Source organism: Hyla sarda, unplaced genomic scaffold (assembly GCF_029499605.1).
Source record: "Hyla sarda isolate aHylSar1 unplaced genomic scaffold, aHylSar1.hap1 scaffold_896, whole genome shotgun sequence".
Lineage (NCBI taxonomy): Eukaryota > Metazoa > Chordata > Amphibia > Anura > Hylidae > Hyla > Hyla sarda.
This window is the reverse complement of record NW_026610925.1, coordinates 13,382-38,951: the sequence shown is the minus strand read 5'-3', so window position 1 is coordinate 38,951 and position 25,570 is coordinate 13,382.

Genomic DNA, 25,570 nt, shown 5'->3' with positions numbered 1-25,570 from the left:
CTGTTGCAAAGCTGTTGCATCTAAGTTTTTTTTGCGCAAATGATACATTCCAGTCCACTGGATTAAGTTGTCTACGGTACACCAAGAAGTGACAACTTTACAAAATCATTCACCAAATAAAACACAGCTCAAATGCAAAAAAAGTACAATTACGCAAAATCTGTAGACATAAAAAGTAGTCTAAAGGCAATGATACATGTCCCCCTAAGTATTTACACCCTACAGACAGGCTGACTCAGCAAGCAGCAGCTCAGATAAAAGATTGCTGCTATTGGTGCCTGTGGGAGACTTAGGGAGAGAAGGACTGTCTGCGACCGCCTGTTAACCTCTTAAGGACAATGGATACAAATGTGTGTCTTGAAGCCATTGGACTTAACGCACCAGGATGTATATTTACATCCTGTACATGATGTGAGCACCGGACTGATGCTCGTATCATGCACGGCAGGTCCCGGCTGCTATCAGCAGCCATTGACCTGCTAGTAATGGTGGAAATCAACGATCGCACTGATGTCGGTCAATAACTCCTCAGATACCATGATCAATATAGATCACGGCATCTGTGGCAATGTGGTCATCCAGTGATCATCCAAAATTGCGGACGGAGGTCCCCTCACCTGCCTCTGCCACTCTCTTGGGGTCTTCTCTGGTCTGACATCAAGCATACCAGAGAAGAAGATGCCTATGCATAGCACTGAACAGTATTAGCAATCAAATAATTGCTATGAATAGTCCCCTATGGGGACATAAAAAAGTGTAAAAAAAACTTTTATTAAAAAATCTTAATCCTTTCAATATTTATCAGCTGCTGAAGTTGAGTTGTTCTTTTCTGTCTGGCAACTGTGCTCTCTGCTGACATCTCTGCTTGTCTCAGGAACTGCAGTAGAAGAAGTTTGCTATGGGGATTTGCTTCTACTCTGGACAGTTCCCGAGACAGATGTCATCAGAGAGCACTTAGACAGAAAAGAACAACTCAACTTCAGCAGCTCATAAGTACTCAAATGATTAAAGGGGTAGTCCAGTGGTGAAAAACTTATCCCCTATCCTAAGGATAGGGGATAAGTTTGAGATCGCGGGGGGTCCGACCGCTGGGGCCCCCTGCGATCTCTCTGTACGGGGCCCCGGCTCTCCGCCGAGATAGCGGGTGTCGACCCCCGCACGAGGCGGCGGCCGACACGCCCCCTCAATACATCTCTATGGCAGAGCCGGAGATTGCCGAAGGCAGCGCTTCGGCTCTGCCATAGAGTTGTATTGAGGGGGCGTGTCGGCCGCCGCCTCGTGCGGAGGTCGACACGCCCCCTTCCAGCGGGCTGTCGGGGCTCCGTACAGGAGATCGCGGGGGGCCCCAGGGGTCGGACCCCCCGCGATCTGCAACTTATCCCCTATCCTTAGGATAGGGGATAAGTTGCTCACCACTCAATCACCACTGGACTACTCCTTTAAGATTTTTTAATAGAAGTAATTTACAAATCTGTTTAACTTTCTGGAGCCAGTTGATATATAAAAAAAAGTTTTTTCCTGGATAACCCCTTTAACAAAAGGTGTAAAATCTCCCTCTCCCAATAAAAATGTAAATAGCTCCTTTTTTCCATTTTACCCCCAAAAAGTGAAAAAAAAATGTTTTAAACATTTTTAATATCACCGTGTGCATAAAAGTCCAAACAAAGTATAATGTTAATGATCCTTTACGGTGAACAGTGTAAACGTTACGTAAACGTAAAAAAAAATTCCAAAATTGCTGCGTTTTGGTCACATCACATTCCCATAAAAATTAATGTGACTAAAAAGTCACATATACGCAAAAGTGGTGCTGAAAAAATGACAGGTCATGGTGCAAAAAATGGTCCCTCATACAGCCCTGTATACGGAAACATGGAGAAGTTATAGGTGGTCAAAATAGGGCAATTTTAAAAATACTGATTTTGCAGTTTGAGATTTTTCAAAAGCAGTACAATAATAGAAAAGTATGTAAAGATGGGTATCATTTTAATCGTATTGACCCACAGAATAAATAAAACATGCAATTTTTTTCCATAAAGTGTATAGCGTGAAAACGAAACCTTCCAAAATTTGCATAACTGCAGTTTTCGTTTAAATTTCCTCACACAAATAAGAATATTTTGGGGTTTGGTGTACATTTTATGGCGAAATGAGTGACATCATTACAATTACAATTGGTTCTAGTAGTGGTTGCGCAAAAAACAAGCCCTCATATTGGTCTGTGGATGGAAGGCGAGGAGGAAAAAACAAAAATGCTAAAATAATATTGGCCTGGTCCTTAAAGGGGAACTCCGCCCCAAAACATCTTATCCCCTAGCCAAAGGATAGGGGATAAGATGTCTAAATGCTGGGGTCCCGCCACTGGAGACCCCCGCAATCTCTCCTGCAGCACCCACTTGTCATCAGCTTGGAGCATCCATGTCTGATGACTCACGATACAGGGGTCGGATCCCCCTGATCCCCCGGCAGTGACGCTGGCATAACTTCTGGGAGAAGTAGCCACTAGCTACTTCTAGTAGAACCAGGGGGGCACTAGACCAAGACCTGACCCAGAACTCAAACCAGGACCCTTGTTTCTTACATAAGCAACAGCCATGACACCTCTCTTTTGCATACCACTACCACTCCTCACCTACATTTCACAAGCACCCCTCTCATGCACCCCACTTGCTCCCCTCTCATGCACCCCACTTGCTCCCTTCTCTTTCACTCCACTTGCACCCCTCTCATGCACCCCACTTGCACCCCTCTCTTTCACTCCACGTGCACCCCTCTCTTTCACTCCACTTGCACTCTTCTCATGCACCCCACTTGCACCCGTCTCTTTTTCACTCCACCTGCACCCCTCTCTTGCACTCCACTTGCACCCCTCTTATGCACCACACTTGCAACCCCCTCTTTTTCACTCCACTTGAACCCCTTTTTTGCACTCCACCTGCACTTTTCTCATGCAACCCACTTGCTCCCCTCTCTTTTTCTCCACTTGCACCCATCTCATGCACTCTGCTTGCACCCCCTTCATCCACACAGCTACTACAACTTCTCCCATGCACACTACCATAACTCACATTCTGCACATTACCATTTTTATTCAAATTTTTGCTCTCACCTTGACTCTTGTCTACACTCTCTCTCTCTCCCTTGATGTGTTACAGGCTGGGCTGGCTGGCTGGGTCTATTGCTCCAGGTATAAGAGTTGCCGGTTTAAGGATTGGAGCTGCACTGCTCTTCTGTCCAGTCTCTTGGGGCACAAATACAGGCTCTGCCTCCAGCATAGGTGGCCCCACCCCCTTATACAATGTCAATGATCTTGGCGGGAGCTGTCCCTTCGGACGCACTTCAGCCCCACCTACTGCAGCTAACACGCAGAGAAGGGTGCCCTTTTTTTCTATAGCCAATGGGGTCTGTCGGGCTCCGCTGTTTTTCAGCAGCAGTAGCGGGTAGAAAAAACATTGCTTGATGTATTTTTCCTCCCGCTATTTTCCCTGGCTGCCCCGATGGCCGTCACACTACCGTGTGACAACGGTAGTGTGAAAGGGGCCTAATAGATGTGTGTATGTTTGATGTGTGCATATATGTAATGCATGTATGATAGATGTGTGTAAGCTAGATGTATGTATGCTTGTGTGTGTATGTATGATGTGTGTGTGTCTGTATGATAGATGTGAGTATGTATTATAGATGTGTGTGGGGGGGCTGCAACTATTTACTGGGGACTGCAACTTAATAAAGGGGGGCAACCATCTACAATGGGACCTACCTACAGGGAGTAACCCCTACTTATAGGAGGCTGCTACTGCCTACAGGGAGTAAATACTAATAGGTATCTACATGGGGACCTACCTACAGGCACTTACCAACTCGGCACACCTCGGTAATGGGGGAAACCATGTAAAAGGATGTACTTAATGGAGGTACCTACCTACTCTTTCCCCAATTGCCATATCTACTTACTCTACTGTGTGAGAATCCTAGGGTTTATTATTACTGTATGGAGCGCTATACAGAAAGAACCTAAAATGTTTGTCTGGCAGGTTCTGTGGAGACGAACTATGGATGGATGAATCGGCATGATGGTCTGGGCTGGATGGAGAAGAAAAAGGAAAAGTTAATGACTCCGATCACAGACGACATCACCTGCTGTAACTGTATGTAATCACTTATATGGTCTGTAGAGCCAAGGTCACTACTATATGGTCACTACCATAGGCGTGCGCAGTGTATTGCATTAGGGTGTGCACCCTAAAGCACAAACTCACGCCGCACACGCGTGTGTGTGTTTATATATATATATATATATATATATATATATATATACATATACACACACACACTCTTGCTTGCATGCACACATACATAAACAGACCTACACTCATATAAATATCAATACAAACAAAATTAAAAACTTTATTAAAACTTTTTTTTGGATTGGAGGCTTTTTTTTTGGATTGGAGGCTCCATTATACATACACTGTACAGCAATCATACCTCCATTATACATACACTGTGACTGTACAGCAATCATACATCCATTATACATACACTGTACAGCAAGCATACCTCCATTATACATACACTGTACAGCAATCATACATTCATTATACATACACTGTACAGCAATCATACATCCATTATACATACACTGTGTCTGTACAGCAATCATACATCCATTATACATACACTGTACAGCAAGCATACCTCCATTATACATACACTGTACTGCAATCATACATCCATTATACATACACTGTGTCTGTTCAGCAATCATACATCCATTATACATACACTGTACAGCAAGCATACCTACATTATACATACACTGTACAGAAATCATACATCCATTATACATACACTGTACAGCAATCATACATTCATTATACATACACTGTGACTGTACAGCAATCATACATCCATTATACATACACTGTACAGCAATCATACATCCATTATACATACACTGTACAGCAATCATACATCCATTATACATACACTGACTGTACAGCAATCATACATCCATTATACATACACTGTGACTGTACAGCAATCATACATCCATTATACATACACTGTGACTGTACAGCAATCATACATCCATTATACATACACTGTGACTGTACAGCAATCATACATCCATTATACATACACTGTACAGCAAGCATACCTCCATTATACATACACTGTGACTGTACAGCAATCATACATCCAATCCATTAATAATGGATTGGATGTATGATTGTTGTACAGTCACAGACACAGTGTATGTATAATGGATGTATGATTGCTGTACAGTGTATGTATAATGGACAGGGCCGTCTTTAATTTTGATTGGACCCTGGGCAAGCAATTTTTTTTGGGCCCCCACCCCCATCCCACACACACTCGGGATCAGTACAGGATCAGTAATGTAATGTATGTACACAGTGACCTCACCAGCAGAATAGTGAGTACAGCTCTGGAGTATAATACAGGATATAACTCAGGATCAGTGCAGAATAAGTAATGTAATGTATGTACACAGTGATCTCACCAGCAGAATAGTGAGTACAGCTCTGGAGTATAATACAGGATATAATTTTGTTTTCTCTGAATGTCACAGAGACCCCCCGGATGGGCAGAGACTATTGGAAGCTGAATTCGTCTCTCTTGGAAGAAGCGGAGATAAGACAGTCCTTTGAGGATTTTCTTCAGAGCCAGGTACCATTGCTGGGCCTTTGTAGCAGTAAGTCAGAGTGGTGGGAGATCTTCAAGGAAAGGGTTGCGAGATTCTTCCGCCAGCTCTCGGGCCTCAGAAGCCTAAACAGGTACCGTTTGTACCAGGGCCTGAGGAAGAAACTTGAGAACCTTGTCTCGACTGGAGGTAGTCGTGACGATATCTACAGAGTGAAGTCCTTGTTGATGAAGTGCCAGTATGACAGACACGCATCTTTGGTTTTTGAGAGGGATTACGGGAAGTACCGCTCGCCCGACCCTTACAGAAACTGCAAGATGTCAGTGAATAGTAAAATAGTCTCAGGACTGATTGATAGTACGGGATCCTTGAAAAGGTCCAGATCAGGGATCCTGGAGGTCGTCAGATCCTTCAACTCGCACCTCTTGGGAAGGAAGGATCTAGATCGAGATAAGGTATCAGCTTTCTTGGCTGAAACCGTCCCTGAACCAGGAGTAGACTCCTCTCTTGACGTTTTGACAGAGATGATCCGGGAAGAGGAAGTCAGGATGGCTATTGATGGGCTTGCCCTCAAGAAGTCACCCGGTCCGGATGGCTTAACATCTGAGTTCTATAAGACCTTTAAGGACACTTTGGTTCCCCTCTTGACTGGGGTTTTTAATGAGTGTCTATCCTCGGGCACTCTGCCAAAGTCAATGAGGAGGTCAGCGCTGATCATCCTGTCAAAGGGTAAAGACCCGTCCCACATTGAGAATTGGCGTCCCATAGCACTTCTCAATGTGGACCGAAAGATTCTGGCAAAAGTGCTGTTTAACCGGCTGGTGGAGTTTGCACCCCGGCTCCTTTCGGGGGCTCAGCATTGCTCTGTTCCGGGCCACAGTACATTTAGTGCTGTGCTCAGTGTCCTAGAGGCTGTGGAGCAGGGTAGGGCTGGCCACTGGAAGGGGTACTTGCTGTCCTTGGATCAGGCAAAAGCGTTTGATCGGGTTAACCATGAATACCTCTGGTCTGTTCTTCTGAGATATGGCCTGCCGGGGGGGTTTGTTGATTGGCTTAAGACCTTGTACGCAGGGGCAGAGAGTTTCCCGCTTGTGAATGGTTGGATTGGCCGCTCTTTTGAGGTTGGGTCTGGCGTCCGTCAGGGTTGTCCTTTGAGCCCGTTGCTGTACGTGTTTGCAATTGATCCTTTCCTTAGGAGGATTGATTGTGGACCGTTGGCGGGGGTGAGAATGGACCTGGCGGTGCCGGATTTGGCTCTGAGGGCGGTAGCGTATGCTAATGATGTCACCGTGTTTGTCTCCTCACAAGAGGAAGGCCAATGGGTGATGTCAGAGGTGGACCGCTACTCGGAGGCATCCGGGTCCAAGATCAACCGGGATAAGTGCGAGAGTCTCTGGCTGGGAGGGGGAGATCCTGGTTTTGATCTCCCGGACGCCCTTCCAGAGCCCCAGGAATCTGCAAAAGTTCTCGGCATCGAATTTGGCCAAGGGGATTACCCCAAACAAAACTGGGACAGCAGGCTTAAGATCGCCGCTCAGAAGGTGGATCAGTGGAAGGGTTGGTCTTTGACCCTTCGGGAAAGGGTTAACCTGATCAAAACATTCCTGCTCCCTTTACTGATATACTTGGGCAGTGTATGCATGTTGCCAGAACCTCTCTGGACCCGGGTGTACAGTGTGTTCTTCCAAATGTTATGGGGGAATAGACTGAACCTAGTGAAGAGGGAGGTTACTTACCGTACGAGGAGACTAGGGGGGTTGTGTATGGTCAACCCCGTGGTATTCCTAGTGAATACCTTTCTTAAGACCAATATAGCAAACCTCTGGTCAGAGAGGGCTCCTCCGTGGGTATCCTCCTGTAGGGGATGGTTTCGGCCTTTCTTCCAGGAATGGGAGACAGGAGGGCAAGTGAAGGATCTTCGCACACCACACGGGCATCTCCCGGCTTATGCTACCCCGGTTCTGAAGGTTATTCGTCGGTGGGGTCTGGGGATGGGGGAGATTAGGACTCTGTCGAGGAAATTCCTTGACAAGGGGGTCCTGTCTTCCCATTTCCAGAGGCCATTGGCGCTCAAGGACTGCCCACGTCGGGATCTGGAGGAGGGTTTAGAGCTTTTGAATTCTATCAGGATCCCCTTGAAGTTTTGGGACTTGACTTGGCGCTGCTTCCATGGGAAACTGTGTGTGAGGGACAATCTGAAGTGCAGGAGCTCTGATGACCGGGGATGTCCCGCGAAGAGTGTGGAGGCATGCTGGAAAGCATGGAGCATTTTCTGCTTCATTGTCCCTTTAACACAGAGGTTTACACCAGGGTGGGCGCTTCCATTGGTTGGCCTCGGCTGGCCAGTCTCTCCTATGCGGAATGGGCCTATGTGGCATTCAGAAACCTTGGAGGCTGGGACCGTTGCACTTTATTCCTAGTCAGCTCAGTGATCAGGTACTACACGTGGAATGCACGGTGTTTAGTGTCCACGCAGCGTAAAATCCTCCCTGTGGATGTGGTGGTTAGGAACATTCTCGGTGACCTGGTGAAGGTGCGTTCTCTGGAGTACGAGAGGCTGGGTGCTGGCAGGGCCTCTCGTTTATGGAGGGGCTCTGCCTTTAAAGTGCCTTAGCCTGTTGTCTCCCCCTGGTGGTGGGCTGATGCTGGCACATTAGTCTTTTTGTTTTGAGCAGTTGGTTTATGGTAATATAGGGCTTACAGGCACTGAACTTGAGCTTTAGGGGTTTGTTGTTTGGCTTATAGTGTTATATGTATTTGTTATTGTATTTATTGTTGTAGTCTATTTGAATACTTGTATATTGTTATATTTTATGTAATGTATATATTGTGTGATGCCACCTGGGGATTGGGTTTAGTTTAGGTTGGGTGGTGGGTTAAAAAGGGGGGAGGGGGTTTGTATGGGACTTTTATATATACAGAAAATCCTGGACTGGTTCATGGACGTCTGGTAACATGTACTGGGGGCATGGGATGCGGGACCAGCTCAGGGCCAAAAAAAAAAAAAAAAAAGCGGTGTTATTTTGTTTCTGTTGGTTTTTATTATTTTGTATATATTATTGTTGTTGTTGTTATTCTTTTGGTATATTACTGGTATTGGGTTTTTGGTATTGCAACTGGGCCAGGAAATTCACATTTAGTATTAGTGTATACTAGTGTATATAGTTTATTAGTATGGTATGGGTATTATGGGTATTATAGGAATATGTCTTTTGTAAATATTGTATATATTTGTTTGTGTGCAGGAATGAGTGTGGGGTGGACCGGTGTTGTATTTTATGCTATGGTGTTGGTTTTATGATCGTTATATTGATATGTTCTGTCGGATATGATATGTTTATGTTTTGTAATTTTTTTTTATTGTTATGTTTGAAATTTTAATAAAAGATCTACAGGATATAACTCAGGATCAGTGCAGAATAAGTAATGTAATGTATGTACACAGTGATCTCACCAGCAGAGTAGTGAGTACAGCTCTGGAGTGCTGACCAATTAGTTGCGGGTGTGGTCGTGCTTCAGCTGTGCTGTGTGTGTCTGCTGTGTCTCCTGAGCTCCAGGGAATTACCATCTGTTCCACCTGGGGCCTGCTTCCTCCTCCCCAGGGAGGGAGTGGGTTTCCAGGCATGAGTGAGGGAGGTGAGGCCCAGGCTTCTGCTCCTCGGACTAGGCCGCAGGGGAGCAGTAGAAGCCAGCAAGCGGCCTGTACATCGGAGGATTTGGGGGTGAGGCGTTCTACTAGGAGTCGCAGCAATGCTGCTCCAACTCCCCCCACAGAGGTGAGAAGCTGCAAGGCTGGATCCTCCTCGGAAAAGCTGGGTGCAGCCAGCGGAAAGCTGGGTTTGTCTGGAAGAAGGCAGAGTGCTCACGGAGGTGAAGCCGACCTCAGTGAGGAAGGCTGGGGAGTGCTGAGGACCCGGGAGTCTATTTCCACCTATACCTCCCGGGTAAAAAGTCACCTCCGTGAGTATGAAGACGCCTGTAAGGCCATCAGGAGGCTCCGAGAGGAACAGCGGTGTGCCCGTGCCAAGGCCAAGATTACTCCAAAAAGGAAAAAGACAGAGATCCAGGGGCAGATAAAGACACTAATGTCTGAAATACAAGTTTTGGAGGAGAGGAGAGCCGAATTATTGGAGAAGAGTGGTCCATTTAAAGAGAAACTGGAAAATGAGGAGCGCTTCAGGGTGAAAGAAGAAGATAAAAATAAAAGGTTGATGGGGCTGCAACCTGAGAGCCAGGTGGATGATGTGGAGGAGATGAAGGAAGAACAACAGCCAGATCCACCTGGTGGCCTGCGGCAACAGCAGCAGGCCCCGTACAGTGGGCCCCCTGCACAGCAACCAGCAGTATCACCTGCCGACTCAGGGGAGGACAGTGACAGCAGCTACCAGGGAGGGGCGCTAATGGCCCAGATCCGCATGCTGGAATCCCCAGTGTGTCCTCAGAACCTGGTGTTTGGAGATGAGCTCCCAAATGAGGCACCTGGGGGTAAGAAGAAAAAAAAGACCAAGCCAAAGCAGCAAGAAGTGGTGAGTTACATCTACACCCCCCTCCCTGTAAATCCTGAGTCGGCCGCAGGGTCAGCTCATTGTGCAAGCCCCATTACCCAGCCCAGCCCGTGTTCTGTGGTGGACTCGGTGCAAAGGTGCGGGGAGAGTACAGATACTAAAAGGGCGCAGAGCTCCATGCCTGTTTGCAGTAGCAGGGATGGAGCAGAGAAGGCATCGGCCGCAAGGCCGTACAGTGAGGGCGGCCCAGCCGTGGGCAGAGAGGCAGACTCCGGTGCTGTAGTTCGCTCCCCTGTGGGAGAGGGGGGTGACTCAGTGCCGGAGGTAGTAAAGGGCATAACGGACACTCCCAAAAGTGAAGAAAAACGTTTGTTTTGTATTGGTGCCGCTGATCCCATTGATCAGCGGCGCCATGAAAAGACTGGAGATGATGCTGATGAGGCGGAGGGCACTAATAAGAACAGGGCTGGGGCCTCCTCTAGACCGGCAAGCATGCTGCCCGGTCCCTTAAAGGGCCAGCGGAGGTTGTCCCAGCCCTAGTGCCCCGTGATGCTGAGGCAAAACGGGAAAAAATGTCATCATCGTCATCGCTTGCCGGATTATCTGTTTCTGGTCCAGCCAGTGTGAATGAGAAGGTAAATGGGGGTACGGGGTGTATGACTGGGGAGCGGATGGAGGTTAATTTTATTGGAGAAGGTGATTTTGCTGTTGCTGAAATTAGGGCTGGTGATGGGACTACAGATGATGTTATTGGAAACAATGTTGTTGGGGGAAGTGCTAATGTTGTTATTGAGGGTGGTGGGGATGTTGTCATTAGAAGTGGTGTAGGTGTAGGGTCTGGTCCGGTTGCCCCCCCAGTGGTGACAGATCATAGGAGTTATGCCAATGTCACTGCTGGGGGAAGTAGAATACTTTCCTCGTCTCCTGACTCTAGGGACGGTTTATTGCAGCGACGTCTCCTGGAAGCTCTGAAAAAGGGGGAAAGGTCGATTAATGTAGAGGGTAGAGCAGTTGATCTGTCCTTCTGGATAGAGAGACACGGTCTCTCTGCCTTCCGAGAGGAAAGAGGGGGCGATACTGTGTGGTCCCTCCCAACAGCCGGGGCAGGTAGTAACCGTAGGAATGTGGTCCGTCTTCGGTGGCAGGGCGAAGATATGTGTCCTTCAAGGACCAAAGTGGTTGAGCTCTTGCTAAAGATGGGCTTCAAGGCAGTTGATATCTTTGCCTTGATACATCCCTACGGTGCTCCTGAATTCGATATCAGTTTTGTTCGGCCAGAGGGGCTTGAGCTTTTCTGGTCGAATTATGAATTGGTAAAGAATGAGCCCGGCTGGCGAGACTTTGCCATACAGGCATTGTCTCGTCAAAACGAAATCAAGAGAGTGACCGTTTTGACCCGTAACGAATCACTCTCTTGTGTTGACATCATCACCTGGTTAGGACGGTATGGCGAGGTAATGGGGGTCCCGCAGAAGAACAGGGACGAGTTTGGCATCTGGTCAGGAGCCTGGACGTTTTTGGTAAAACTTAAACGTTCAGGAAATACAGTTACCCATATTCCATCCTCTGCCTTTCTCGGCAGGGATCGTATCCAGATTTTCTACCGGGGTCAGCCTTAGCTCTGTCACAGATGTGGTGACCCCACACACTTCAGTGCAAACTGTACGGTGCAGAAATGTGCCTTATGTGGGGGTGTAGGCCATCTTGCCGCATCTTGTGCAGAGATTAGGTGTCACCTGTGTGTTGACTTAGGTCACCCATTCAGTCGTTGCCCTCGTTCTTTTGCTAATGCAGTCTTGTCCCCAGCGGGTGAAGATCACGAGCCGGAATCTGCTGGGGAGGGGACTAGCAGGGGTGGAGGAACTGAGGGGTCAGTGAGGAACAGCAAGAGAAAGACACCAGCCCAACTAAGACGTCTTGATAAACTCCAAAGGGATAGGGTGATGGGGAAAGCCCAGGTTACTGGGACGACCTCTCATTCTGTCCCAGAGGCCAACCTTGCTGCTGAGACCCTGAGGGATGGCGAGCTGAATGAGGAGGTCAGGAGGATCCAGAATGAGGAAGGTGCCATCTCCTCAGATAGCATGGAGGAGGATGATATGGGATGGCAGAAGGAGACACGAAAGCGGGGTACAAGTAAAAAAAAAAAGGGAGATTTGAGATCTTCTCCCACCCTGGTCCAGGTGCCAAAGGAAGGCAAAACTGACTCCCCTCTGGTTGGCCTTTCCAATCGATTCCGACCCCTCAGGGACATCTCCTCCTCTTCTTCGGAAGGGGAGGATGAGGGGGAGGTGGCAGAGGGGCTTCCAGGGGGCGCCGAGTCCTCTTCCCCCTGGGGAGGTTATGTCCTCGGGGGAAGGGACTGGCCTAGAATCCGGAGACGAGGAAAGTAAAACGACATCTGGTGAGATGGACACTTCTATTTCTCTAAAGAGGGTGAAGAGTTCTTCTGATGTGGAGGGTGAGAAGGGGAGTGGGAAAAAGAAAGCTGTCTAACTCAATCACCCTTGATGGCGGCACCCTCTCCGTTGACTCTGGCATCCATTAATGTTGCCAGCATTAAGTCAGATACAGCTCAATTTGCGGCCTATGATTTTTTTGCCCATACTAATGCTGATATTTTATTTTTGCAGGAGACCAGGCTAACAGATATGTCATCTATCTACAAGGCTAAAAGAGAGTGGAGGAATGGGCCCTCCTACTGGTCTCTTGGGGCCGAGCCGTATAGCGGAGTGGCGGTCCTTTTTACCGCAGCGGTAGAATGCCGACGGGTTATCGAGTTAGAAATGGGGAGGTGCCTGATCTTAGATGTCCTCATGAGGGGACAAGAACTTCGCCTTATTAACATCTACGGCCCACAGTCTAAGTGGGACCGGAAGTGCCTCTTTATGAGGATCAAGCCCTATCTTTTTACAAGTCGGCAGGTGGTCTTTGGAGGGGACTTTAATGCTGTCACGAGGCCCCAAGACAGGGGAGGTGCCAGAGACAAGCTGACTTATGATAGCGTCGCCCTTAATAGCATAGCGAGTGAGGCTCGCCTGGTGGATGTCCACATCCGGCACACCCCAGGCCACGCGGGATTCACCTATCATAGGGGTAGTTGTAGGTCTAGGATAGACAGGTTTTATTTAAAGGAGGAAGCCGTCTCTTCAGCAGTGTCTGTTGTTGAGGTGGAGTTCTCCGATCACTGTTTAATTTTGTTTTCTCTGAATGTCACAGAGAACCCCCGGATGGGCAGAGGCTATTGGAAGCTGAACTCGTCTCTCTTGGAAGAAGCGGAGATAAGACAGTCCTTTGAGGATTTTCTTCAGAGCCAGGTACCATTGCTGGGCCTTTGTAACAATAAGTCAGAGTGGTGGGAGATCTTCAAGGAAAGGGTTGCGAGATTCTTCCGCCAGCTCTCGGGCCTCAGAAGCCTAAATAGGTACCGCTTGTACCAGGGCCTGAGGAAGAAACTTGAGAACCTTGTCTCGACTGGAGGTAACCGAGAGGATATCTCCAGAGTGAAGTCCTTGCTGATGAAGTGCCAGTACGATAGGCACGCATCTTTGGTTTTTGAGAGGGATTACGGGAAGTACCGCTCGCCCGACCCTTACAGAAACTGCAAGATGTCAGTGAATAGTAAAATAGTCTCAGGACTGATTGATAGTACGGGATCCTTGAAAAGGTCCAGATCAGGGATCCTGGAGGTCGTCAGATCCTTCTACTCGCACCTCTTGGGAAGGAAGGATCTAGATCGAGATAAGGTATCAGCTTTCTTGGCTGAAACCATCCCTGAACCAGGAGTAGACCCCTCTCTTGACGTTTTGACAGAGATGATCCGGGAAGAGGAAGTCAGGATGGCTATTGATGGGCTTGCCCTCAAGAAGTCACCTGGTCCGGATGGCTTAACATCTGAGTTCTATAAGACCTTTGTCACGATGCCGGCTGGCAGGTAGTGGATCCTCTGTGCCGGAGAGGGATTGGCGTGGACCGTGCTAGTGGATCGGTTCTAAGTCACTACTGGTTTTCACCAGAGCCCGCCGCAAAGCGGGATGGTCTTGCTGCGGCGGTAGTGACCAGGTCGTATCCACTAGCAACGGCTCACCTCTCTGGCTGCTGAAGATAGGCGCGGTACAAGGGAGTAGACAGAAGCAAGGTCGGACGTAGCAGAAGGTCGGGGCAGGCAGCAAGGATCGTAGTCAGGGGCAACGGCAGGAGGTCTGGAACACAGGCTAGGAACACACAAGGAAACGCTTTCACTGGCACGATGGCAACAAGATCCGGCAAGGAAGTGCAAGGGAAGTGAGGTGATATAGGGAAGTGCACAGGTGATCAGACTAATTGGAACCGCTGCGCCAATCAGCGGCGCAGTGGCCCTTTAAATCGCAAAGACCCGGCGCGCGCGCGCCCTAAGGAGCGGGGCCGCGCGCGCCGGGACAGGACCGACGGAGAGCGAGTCAGGTACGGGAGCCGGGGTGCGCATCGCGAGCGGGCGCTACCCGCATCGCGAATCGCATCCCGGCTGGAGGCAGTATCGCAGCGCCCCGGGTCAGTGGATCTGACCGGAGCGCTGCAGTGAGGAGAGTGTAGCGAGCGCTCCGGGGAGGAGCGGGGACCCGGAGCGCTCGGCGTAACAGTACCCCCCCCCTTGGGTCTCCCCCTCTTCTTAGAGCCTGAGAACCTGAGGAGCAGACTTTTGTCCAGGATATTGTCCTCAGGTTCCCAGGATCTCTCTTCTGGACCACAACCCTCCCAATCCACTAAAAAAAAGGTTTTCCCTCTGACCTTTTTAGATGCCAGAATCTCTTTGACGGAGAAGATGTCCGAGGAGCCGGAAACAGGAGTGGGAGGAACAGATTTGGGAGAGAAACGGTTGATGATGAGTGGTTTAAGAAGAGAAACGTGAAAGGCATTAGGAATACGAAGAGAAGGAGGAAGAAGAAGTTTGTAAGAGACAGGATTAATCTGGCACAAAATTTTGAAAGGACCAAGATAGCGTGGTCCCAATTTGTAGCTAGGGACACGGAAGCGGACATATTTAGCGGAGAGCCATACCTTGTCTCCAGGGGAAAAAATGGGAGGAGCTCTTCTTTTCTTATCCGCGAACTTCTTCATGCGTGATGAAGCCTGTAAGAGAGAATTTTGGGTCTCTCTCCATATGATGGAAAGGTCACGAGAAATTTCATCCACAGCGGGCAGACCAGAGGGCAAGGGAGTAGGGAGGGGGGGAAGAGGGTGACGGCCGTACACCACGAAAAATGGGGATTTGGAGGAAGATTCAGAGACTCTGAAGTTATACGAGAATTCGGCCCATGGAAGGAGATCTGCCCAGTCATCCTGGCGGGAGGAAACAAAATGTCGTAAATAATCACCCAAGACCTGGTTAATTCTTTCTACTTGTCCATTGGATTGGGGATGATATGCAGAAGAAAAATTTAATTTAATCTTGAGTTGTTTACAGAGAGCCCTCCAGAATTTAGACACGAATTGGACGCCTCTATCCGAGACGATCTGTGTAGGCAACCCGTGAAGACGAAAAATGTGTACAAAAAATTGTTTAGCCAACTGAGGCGCTGAAGGAAGACCAGGAAGAGGGATGAAATGTGCCATCTTGGAGAATCGATCAACGACCACCCAAATAACAGTGTTGCCACGGGAAGGGGGTAAATCAGTAATAAAATCCATACCAATCAGAGACCAAGGCTGTTCGGGGACAGGCAGGGGATGAAGAAAACCAGCGGGCTTCTGGCGAAGAGTCTTATCCCGGGCACAGATAGTGCAGGCTCGCACAAAGTCCACAACATCAGTCTCCAGAGTCGGCCACCAATAGAAGCGGGAGATGAGTTGCACAGATTTCTTGATGCCCACATGACCTGCGAGATGGGAGGAGTGACCCCATTTGAGGATTCCGAGGCGTTGGCGTGGAGAAACAAAGGTCTTCCCTGGAGGAGTTTGCCTGATGGAGGCTGGAGAGGTGGAAATCAGGCAGTCAGGAGGAATGATGTGTTGCGGAGAGAGTTCAACTTCCGAAGCATCCGAGGAACGAGAGAGAGCATCGGCCCTAATGTTCTTATCGGCAGGCCGAAAGTGAATTTCAAAATTAAATCGGGCAAAGAACAGAGACCACCGGGCCTGGCGAGGATTCAGCCGTTGGGCAGACTGGAGGTAGGAGAGGTTCTTGTGATCGGTGTAAATAATAACTGGAAATCTTGATCCCTCCAGCAGATGCCTCCATTCCTCAAGTGCTAATTTGATGGCTAGAAGCTCTCGATCCCCGATGGAGTAGTTCCTCTCCGCCGGAGAGAAGGTCCTAGAAAAAAACCCACAAGTGGCAGCATGCCCGGAAGAATTTTTTTGTAGAAGAACAGCTCCAGCTCCCACTGAGGAGGCATCAACCTCCAATAGGAAGGGTCTGGAAGGGTCAGGTCTGGAGAGCACGGGAGCCGAAGAAAAGGCAGACTTGAGTCGTTTAAAGGCGTCTTCCGCTTGAGGAGGCCAAGACTTGGGATCGGCATTTTTTTTGGTTAAAGCCACGATAGGGGCCACAACGGTAGAAAAATGTGGAATAAATTGCCTGTAATAATTGGCGAACCCCAAAAAGCGTTGGATAGCACGGAGTCCGGAGGGGCGTGGCCAATCTAAGACGGCAGAGAGTTTGTCTGGATCCATTTGTAGTCCCTGGCCAGAGACCAAGTATCCTAGAAAAGGAAGAGATTGGCATTCAAACAGACATTTCTCAATTTTGGCATAGAGTTGATTGTCACGAAGTCTCTGAAGAACCATACGGACATGCTGGCGGTGTTCTTCTAGATTGGCAGAAAAAATCAGGATATCGTCCAGATATACAACAACACAGGAGTATAAAAGATCACGAAAAATTTCATTAACAAAGTCTTGAAAGACGGCAGGGGCGTTGCACAGGCCAAAGGGCATGACCAGATACTCAAAGTGTCCATCTCTGGTGTTAAATGCCGTTTTCCATTCATCCCCCTCTCTGATGCAGATGAGATTATAAGCACCTCTTAAGTCCAGTTTAGTAAAGATGTGGGCACCTTGGAGGCGATCAAAGAGTTCAGAGATGAGGGGTAGGGGGTAGCGGTTCTTAACCGTGATTTTATTAAGACCGCGGTAGTCAATGCAAGGACGTAGGGAGCCATCTTTTTTGGACACAAAGAAAAATCCGGCTCCGGCAGGAGAGGAGGATTTACGGATAAAGCCCTTTTTTAAATTTTCCTGGACGTATTCAGACATGGCAAGAGTCTCTGGGGCGGACAGAGGATAAATTCTGCCCCGGGGTGGAGTAGTGCCCGGGAGGAGGTCGATAGGACAATCATAAGGCCTGTGAGGAGGTAGAGTCTCAGCTTGTTTTTTGCAAAAAACATCCGCAAAGTCCATATAGGCCTTAGGGAGACCGGTTACTGGAGGAACCACAGAGTCACGGCAAGGGTTACTGGGAACCGGTTTTAGACAGTCCTTGGAACAAGAGGGCCCCCAACTCTTGATCTCCCCAGTGGACCAATCCAGGGTTGGGGAATGAAGTTGAAGCCAGGGAAGTCCAAGGAGAATTTCAGAAGTGCAATTGGGGAGGACCAAAAGTTCAATCCTCTCGTGATGAGATCCGATGCACATTAGAAGGGGCTCCGTGCGGAAACGTATGGTACAGTCCAATCTTTCATTGTTTACACAATTGATGTAAAGGGGTCTGGCGAGACTGGTCACTGGGATGTTGAACCTGTTGACGAGAGAGGCCAAAATAAAATTTCCTGCAGATCCAGAGTCCAAGAAGGCCATAGTAGAGAAGGAGAAGGCAGAGGCAGACATCCGCACAGGCACAGTAAGACGTGGAGAAGCAGAGTAGACATCAAGGACTGTCTCACCTTTGTGCGGAGTCAGCGTACGTCTTTCCAGGCGGGGAGGACGGATAGGACAATCCCTCAGGAAGTGTTCGGTACTAGCACAGTACAGGCAGAGATTCTCCATGCGGCGTCGTGTCCTCTCTTGAGGTGTCAGGCGAGACCGGTCGACCTGCATAGCCTCCACGGCGGGAGGCACAGGAACGGATTGCAGGGGACCAGAGGAGAGAGGAGCCGAGGAGAAGAAACGCCTCGTGCGAACAGAGTCCATATCTTGGCGGAGCTCCTGACGCCTTTCGGAAAAACGCATGTCAATGCGAGTGGCTAGGTGAATGAGTTCATGCAGATTAGCAGGGATTTCTCGTGCGGCCAGAACATCTTTAATGTTGCTGGATAGGCCTTTTTTAAAGGTCGCGCAGAGGGCCTCATTATTCCAGGATAATTCTGAAGCAAGAGTACGGAATTGTACGGCATACTCGCCAACGGAAGAATTACCCTGGACCAGGTTCAACAGGGCAGTCTCAGCAGAAGAGGCTCGGGCAGGTTCCTCAAAGACACTTCGGATTTCCGAGAAGAAAGAGTGTACAGAGGCAGTGACGGGGTCATTGCGGTCCCAGAGCGGTGTGGCCCAAGACAGGGCTTTTCCAGACAGAAGGCTGACTACGAAAGCCACCTTAGACCTTTCAGTGGGAAACTGGTCCGACATCATCTCCAGGTGCAGGGAACATTGGGAAAGAAAGCCACGGCAAAACTTAGAGTCCCCATCAAATTTATCCGGCAAGGATAGGCGTAGACCAGGAGCGGCCACTCGCTGCGGAGGAGGTGCAGGAGCTGGCGGAGGAGATGATTGCTGAAGCTGTGGTAGTAACTGCTGTAGCATAACGGTCAGTTGAGACAGCTGTTGGCCTTGTTGCGCTATCTGTTGTGACTGCTGGGCGACCACCGTGGTGAGGTCAGCGACAACTGGCAGAGGAACTTCAGCGGGATCCATGGCCGGATCTACTGTCACGATGCCGGCTGGCAGGTAGTGGATCCTCTGTGCCGGAGAGGGATTGGCGTGGACCGTGCTAGTGGATCGGTTCTAAGTCACTACTGGTTTTCACCAGAGCCCGCCGCAAAGCGGGATGGTCTTGCTGCGGCGGTAGTGACCAGGTCGTATCCACTAGCAACGGCTCACCTCTCTGGCTGCTGAAGATAGGCGCGGTACAAGGGAGTAGACAGAAGCAAGGTCGGACGTAGCAGAAGGTCGGGGCAGGCAGCAAGGATCGTAGTCAGGGGCAACGGCAGGAGGTCTGGAACACAGGCTAGGAACACACAAGGAAACACTTTCACTGGCACGATGGCAACAAGATCCGGCAAGGAAGTGCAAGGGAAGTGAGGTGATATAGGGAAGTGCACAGGTGATCAGACTAATTGGAACCGCTGCGCCAATCAGCGGCGCAGTGGCCCTTTAAATCGCAAAGACCCGGCGCGCGCGCGCCCTAAGGAGCGGGGCCGCGCGCGCCGGGACAGGACCGACGGAGAGCGAGTCAGGTACGGGAGCCGGGGTGCGCATCGCGAGCGGGCGCTACCCGCATCGCGAATCGCATCCCGGCTGGAGGCAGTATCGCAGCGCCCCGGGTCAGTGGATCTGACCGGAGCGCTGCAGTGAGGAGAGTGTAGCGAGCGCTCCGGGGAGGAGCGGGGACCCGGAGCGCTCGGCGTAACAACCTTTAAGGACACTTTGGTTCCCCTCTTGACTGCGGTTTTTAATGAGTGTCTATCATTGGGCACTCTGCCAAAGTCAATGAGGAGGTCAGCGCTGATCATCCTGTCAAAGGGTAAAGGCCCGTCCCACATTGAGAATTGGCGTCCCATAGCACTTCTCAATGCGGACAGAAAGATTCTGGCAAAAGTGCTGTTTAACCGGCTGGTGGAGTTTGCACCCCGGCTCCTTTCGGGGGCTCAGCATTGCTCTGTTCCGGGCCGCAGTACATTCAGTGCTGTGCTCAGTGTCCGAGAGGCTGTGGAGCAGGGTAGGGCTGGCCACTGGAAGGGGTACTTGCTGTCCTTGGATCAGGCAAAAGCGTTTGATCGGGTTAACCATGAGTACCTCTGGTCTGTCCTTCTGAGATATGGCCTGCCAGGGGGTTTTGTTGATTGGCTTAAGACCTTGTATGTAGGGGCAGAGAGTTTCCCGCTTGTGAATGGTTGGATTGGCCGCTCTTTTGAGGTTGGGTCTGGTGTCCGTCAGGGTTGTCCTTTGAGCCCTTTGCTGTACGTGTTTGCAATCGATCCTTTCCTTAGAAGGATTGGTTGTGGACCGTTGGTGGGGGTGAGAATGGACCTGGCGGTGCCGGATTCGGCTCTGAGGGTGGTAGCGTACGCTGATGATATCACCGTGTTTGTCTCCTCACAAGAGGAGGGCAGATGGTTGATGTCAGAGGTGGACCGCTACTCGGAGGTATCCGGGTCCAAGATCAATCAGGATAAGTGTGAGAGTCTCTGGCTGGGAGGGGGAGATCCTAGTTTTGATCTCCCGGACGCCCTTCCAGGGCCCCAGGAATCTGCAAAAGTTCTCGGCATCGAATTTGGCCAAGGGGATTACCCCAAACAAAACTGGGACAGCAGGCTTAAGATCGCCGCTCAGAAGGTGGATCAGTGGAAGGGTTGGTCTTTGACCCTCCGGGAAAGGGTTAACCTGATCAAAACATTCCTGCTCCCTTTACTGATATACCTGGGCAGTGTATGCATGTTGCCAGAACCTCTTTGGACCCGGGTCTACAGTGTGTTCTTCCAGATGTTATGGGGGAACAGACTGAACCTAGTGAAGAGGGAGGTTACTTACCGTACAAGGAGACTAGGGGGGTTGTGTATGGTCAACCCCGTGGTATTCCTAGTGAATACCTTTCTTAAGACCAATATAGCAAACCTCTGGTCAGAGAGGGCTCCTCCGTGGGTATCCTCCTGTAGGGGATGGTTTCAGCCTTTCTTCCAGGAATGGGAGACAGGAGGGCAAGTGAAGGATCTTCGCACACCACACGGACATCTCCCGGCTTATGCTACCCCGGTTCTGAAGGTTATTCGTCGGTGGGGTCTGGGGATGTGGGAGATTAGGACTCTGTCGAGGAAATTCCTTGACAAGAGGGTCCTGTCTTCTCATTTCCAGAGGCCATTGGCGCTCAAGGACTGCCCAAGTCGGGATCTGGAGGTGGGTTTAGAGCTTTTGAATTCTATCAGGATCCCCTTGAAGTTTTGGGACTTGACTTGGCGCTGCTTCCATGGGAAACTGTGTGTGAGGGACAATCTGAAGTGCAAGAGCTCTGATGACCGGGGATGTCCCCGCGAAGAGTGTGGAGGCATGCTGGAAAGCATGGAGCATTTTCTGCTTCATTGTCCCTTTAACACAGAGGTTTACAACAGGGTGGGCGCTTCCATTGGTTGGCCTCGGCTGGCCAGTCTCTCCTATGCGGAATGGGCCTATGTGGCATTCAGAAACCTTGGAGGCTGGGACCGGTGCACTTTATTCCTAGTCAGCTCAGTGGTTAGGTACTACACGTGGAACGCACGGTGTTTAGTGTCGACGCAGCGTAAAATCCTCCCTGTGGATGTGGTGGTTAGTAACATTCTCGGTGACCTGGTGAAGGTGCGTTCTCTGGAGTACGAGAGGCTGGGTGCTGGCAGGGCCTCTCGTCTATGGAGGGGCTCTGCCTTTAAAGTGCCTTAGCCTGTTGTCCCCCCCTGGTGGTGGGCTGATGCTGGCACATTAGTCTTTTTGTTTTGAGCAGTTGGTTTATGGTAATATAGGGCTTGCAGGCACTGAACTTGAGCTTTAGGGGTTTGTTGTTTGGCTTATAGTGTTATATGTATTTGTTATTGTATTTATTGTTGTAGTCTATTTGTATACTTATGTATTGTATATATTGTTAGTCTGTGTATATTTTATGTAATGTATATATTGTATATATTGTGTGATGCCACCTGGGGTTTGGGTTTAGTTTAGGTTGGGTGGTGGGTTAAAAAGGGGGGAGGGGGTTTGTATGGGACTTTTATATATACAGAAAATCCTGGACTGGTTCATGGACGTCCGGTAACATGTACTGGGGGCATGGGATGCGGGACCAGCTCAGGGCCAAAAAAAAAAAAAAAAAAAAAAAAAAGTGGTGTTATTTTGTTTGTGTTGGTTTTTATTATTTTGTATATATTATTATTGTTGTTGTTGTTATTCTTTTTGGTATATTACTGGTATTGGGTTTTTGGTATTGCAACTGGGCCAGGAAATTCACATTTAGTATTAGTGTATATAGTTTATTAGTATGGTATGGGTATTATGGGTATTATAGGAATATGTCTTTTGTAAATATTGTATATATTTGTTTGTGTGCAGGAATGAGTGTGTGGTGGACCGGTGTTGTATTTTATGCTATGGTGTTGGTTTTATGATCGTTATATTGATATGTTCTGTCGGATATGATATGTTTATGTTTTGTAATTTTTTTATTGTTATGTTTGAAATTTTAATAAAAGATCTACAGGATATAACTCAGGATCAGTACAGGATAAGTAATGTATGTACACAGTGACCTCACCAGCAGAATAGTGAGTGCAGCTCTGGAGTATAATACAGGATATAACTCAGGATCAGTATAGGATAAGTAACGTAATGTATGTACACAGTGACCTCACCAGTAGAATAGTGAGTACAGCTCTGGGGTATAATACAGGATATAACTCAGGATCAGTACAGGATAAGTAATATAATGTATGTACACAGTGTCCTCACCAGCAGAATAGTGAGTACAGCTCTGGAGGGTGTGGTCACTAGGTGTGTCTGTTGCTGAGCTCCTGAGACTCCAGACTTCCAGAGGAGAGAGGCTGATTTTTCCACCTGCTTTCCCAGGAAGGTGGCAGATTCCTGGGGGAGCCATCAGCATGAATCCCCTGACCTCCACTCCTCGGTCCAGGCTGGCGAGGGGTGTAGAGGGAAAGCTACCAGCCAGTGCCCCGGCTGGAGGGGTTAGAAGATCTGGCAGGGTCCGCAGCGATGTGGATTCTGTCCCTCCAGCAATGGTTGGAAGCCGCAAGGCTCTCAGCCAGGAAGAAAAGCCTGCAAGCAAGACAGGTTTAAAGAAGGTCTCTGCAGCACAGAAGAGCTCCTCCGAGAGCCAGGTTGTGGAGCAGTGGGGCCAGAGAAGACCCAAGGAGCCTATGGCGACATACAGCTCCAGACTTGCTGCCAAGATTGGTGAGTACGAACTCCTTGGGAAGAAGCTGAGGGAGCTGAGAGAGGAGCTAAAGTTTGCAAAGTATCAGGTGAGCACAACTACCAAGCGGAAGAAACCAGAGTACTCTGCAAGGGTTAAGTCCTTGAGGCTGGAGCTGGAGGAGACTGAGCTGAGGAGAATGGCTGTCCTGGAGGGGAGTGATTTATTTAGGGAGAAACATCTTAATGAGGATCGCTCCTCCAGGATGAAATCCCCAGTAAAAGAAGAGGAGATTGGGGGTGATTGTTCAGCAGATGAGAGCAGTAGTGAGGATGAGGTCCAAGAAATGGAGGCTGAAGAGGCTAAGGTGCTGGCAAGTGGGGAAGCTGTGGAAGCCAAGCCGCAGCCACTGCAGGGTGTGAACATGTCCCAAGCAAGTCTACCTGCAGGACAAGTGGCATTACCACCTTCATCGTGCGAGAGTGCTGGCGAGGAGGAGGAGGGTTGTGGTGGCGCCCAGCTGGCACAAATTGTAAAGATGGAGTCCCCCATGCATTTGGATAATTTTAGTTTTGGCGACGACCTTGGAGAGGAACAAATAATAAAAAGAAGAAGAAAAGACAGAAAAAAACATCTGAGCAAGTAAGCTTGATATATGTTCCTTTTGTGCACCCTGGGCCGGCTGCAAAGTCAGTTCAGGGTGCAGACCCTGGTAATCTGCCTGTCCCCCCTTCTGCAAATGTGGAGTGGGGCCAGAACACCGGGGATAATACAGTAAAGATGGGGGAAAGCGCTGACCTCGCTTGTCATAGTAGCGGGGCCAGCACCTGCAAAGATACGGCCAAGGGGCCGGACAGTGTTGCGGACAAGGTAGCATGTCCCCAGTTAGGGGATATTGGCATTGCGGGGCACTCCTCTGCAGGTATGGAGCTCGGGCGGCCGGGCAATTATAAAGACAAGGGAGAGGGCAGCTCCCAGAACAGGTCTGGCACTGCAGGGCACTCCTCTGCAGGCAAAGGGGGGAGTGTCCAGGTGTCTGGAACCGGAGCGCCATTCTCGGCGGCCCAGTCAGCGGTGTCTGGCTCTTTTGAGTTGTGGCGCTGTGGTGGGGCTGCTGTGGGTGGAGCTGGCGGTGGAGGACTGGTACCACAGGAACATGGACATGATACAACCCATGCAATGTTAGTAGCAGTTAAAGAAATTGAAGCCGAGGTATTGGCGGAGGCCGAGGGCAAAGTATGCGACAAAGCAGCTTCTTCTGATATTTCTAAAGGGAAGACTGCTGCAAGGTTGAGTGTGCCCAATGAAGCCAATGATGCAAGTGTAAAGCCCGGCATCATAAAGCCAGCAAGATTACATCCCGGCCAGTCCAGTGCAGCTAGGCAGGAAGAGACAGGCACAAGTGTTATGTATAATGTTACTGCCTCTACTGTTGTTTCTAGGGGGAGTGGTGTCGGTCCGGCTGCCCCCCCGGTAGCGACTGCTCGAATAAGGAGTTATGCTAATGTCGCTGCTGGGGGTCCCAGGGGATCCTCATCTCTTAATCCAGGGGAAGGTAACTTGCAACAGCGCCTCCTGGAGGCTTTAAGGAGAGGGGATAGAACGCTCCAGGTAGAGGACCGGGAGGTCGACTTGTCTTTTTGGATAGAAAGACATGGACTTGGGGCATTCCGAGAGCATAATGGGGAGGTGGTCTGGTCCCTTCCAACAAGCGGGCAGGAGCGTGGTCGGAGGAATGTGGCCCGACTGGTATGGAGAGGCGGTGATGCATGCCCTTCTAGGGCAAAAGTTGTGGAGCTTCTTTTCCAGATGGGATTCAGGGCTAATGACATCTTTGCTCTGATCCACCCCTTCGGTACCTCTGAGTTCGACATCAGTTTTGTGAAGCCAGAAGGGCTTGAGCTCTTTTGGTCTAATCACGCACTGGTGAAGGACGAGCCTGTCTGGCAGGATTTCGCTGTGAAGGCGGTATCCCGCCAGAGTTTTGTCAAGAAAGTGACCGTTCTGACACGTAACGAGTCTCTTTCTTGCTATGACATAATGACCTGGCTGAGCAGGTATGGGGAGGTGACGGACGTCCCCAAGAAAAATCTGGATGAACATGGCATTTGGTCTGGAGCCTGGACGTTTTCCGTCCGCCTCTGCCGTTCAGGTAACACTGTCGCACACATTCCATCAGCCGCCTTTCTCGGCCGCGATAGGATCCAAGTCTTTTACCAGGGACAGCCGAAGCTGTGCCACAAGTGTGGTGATCCCACACACTTTAGCGCAAACTGCACTAAGCAGATGTGCGCATTGTGCGGTGCGGAGGGTCATCTGGCTGCCACCTGTGGCCGGATTCGCTGTAACCTGTGTGGTGACCTTGGTCACCCATTTAGC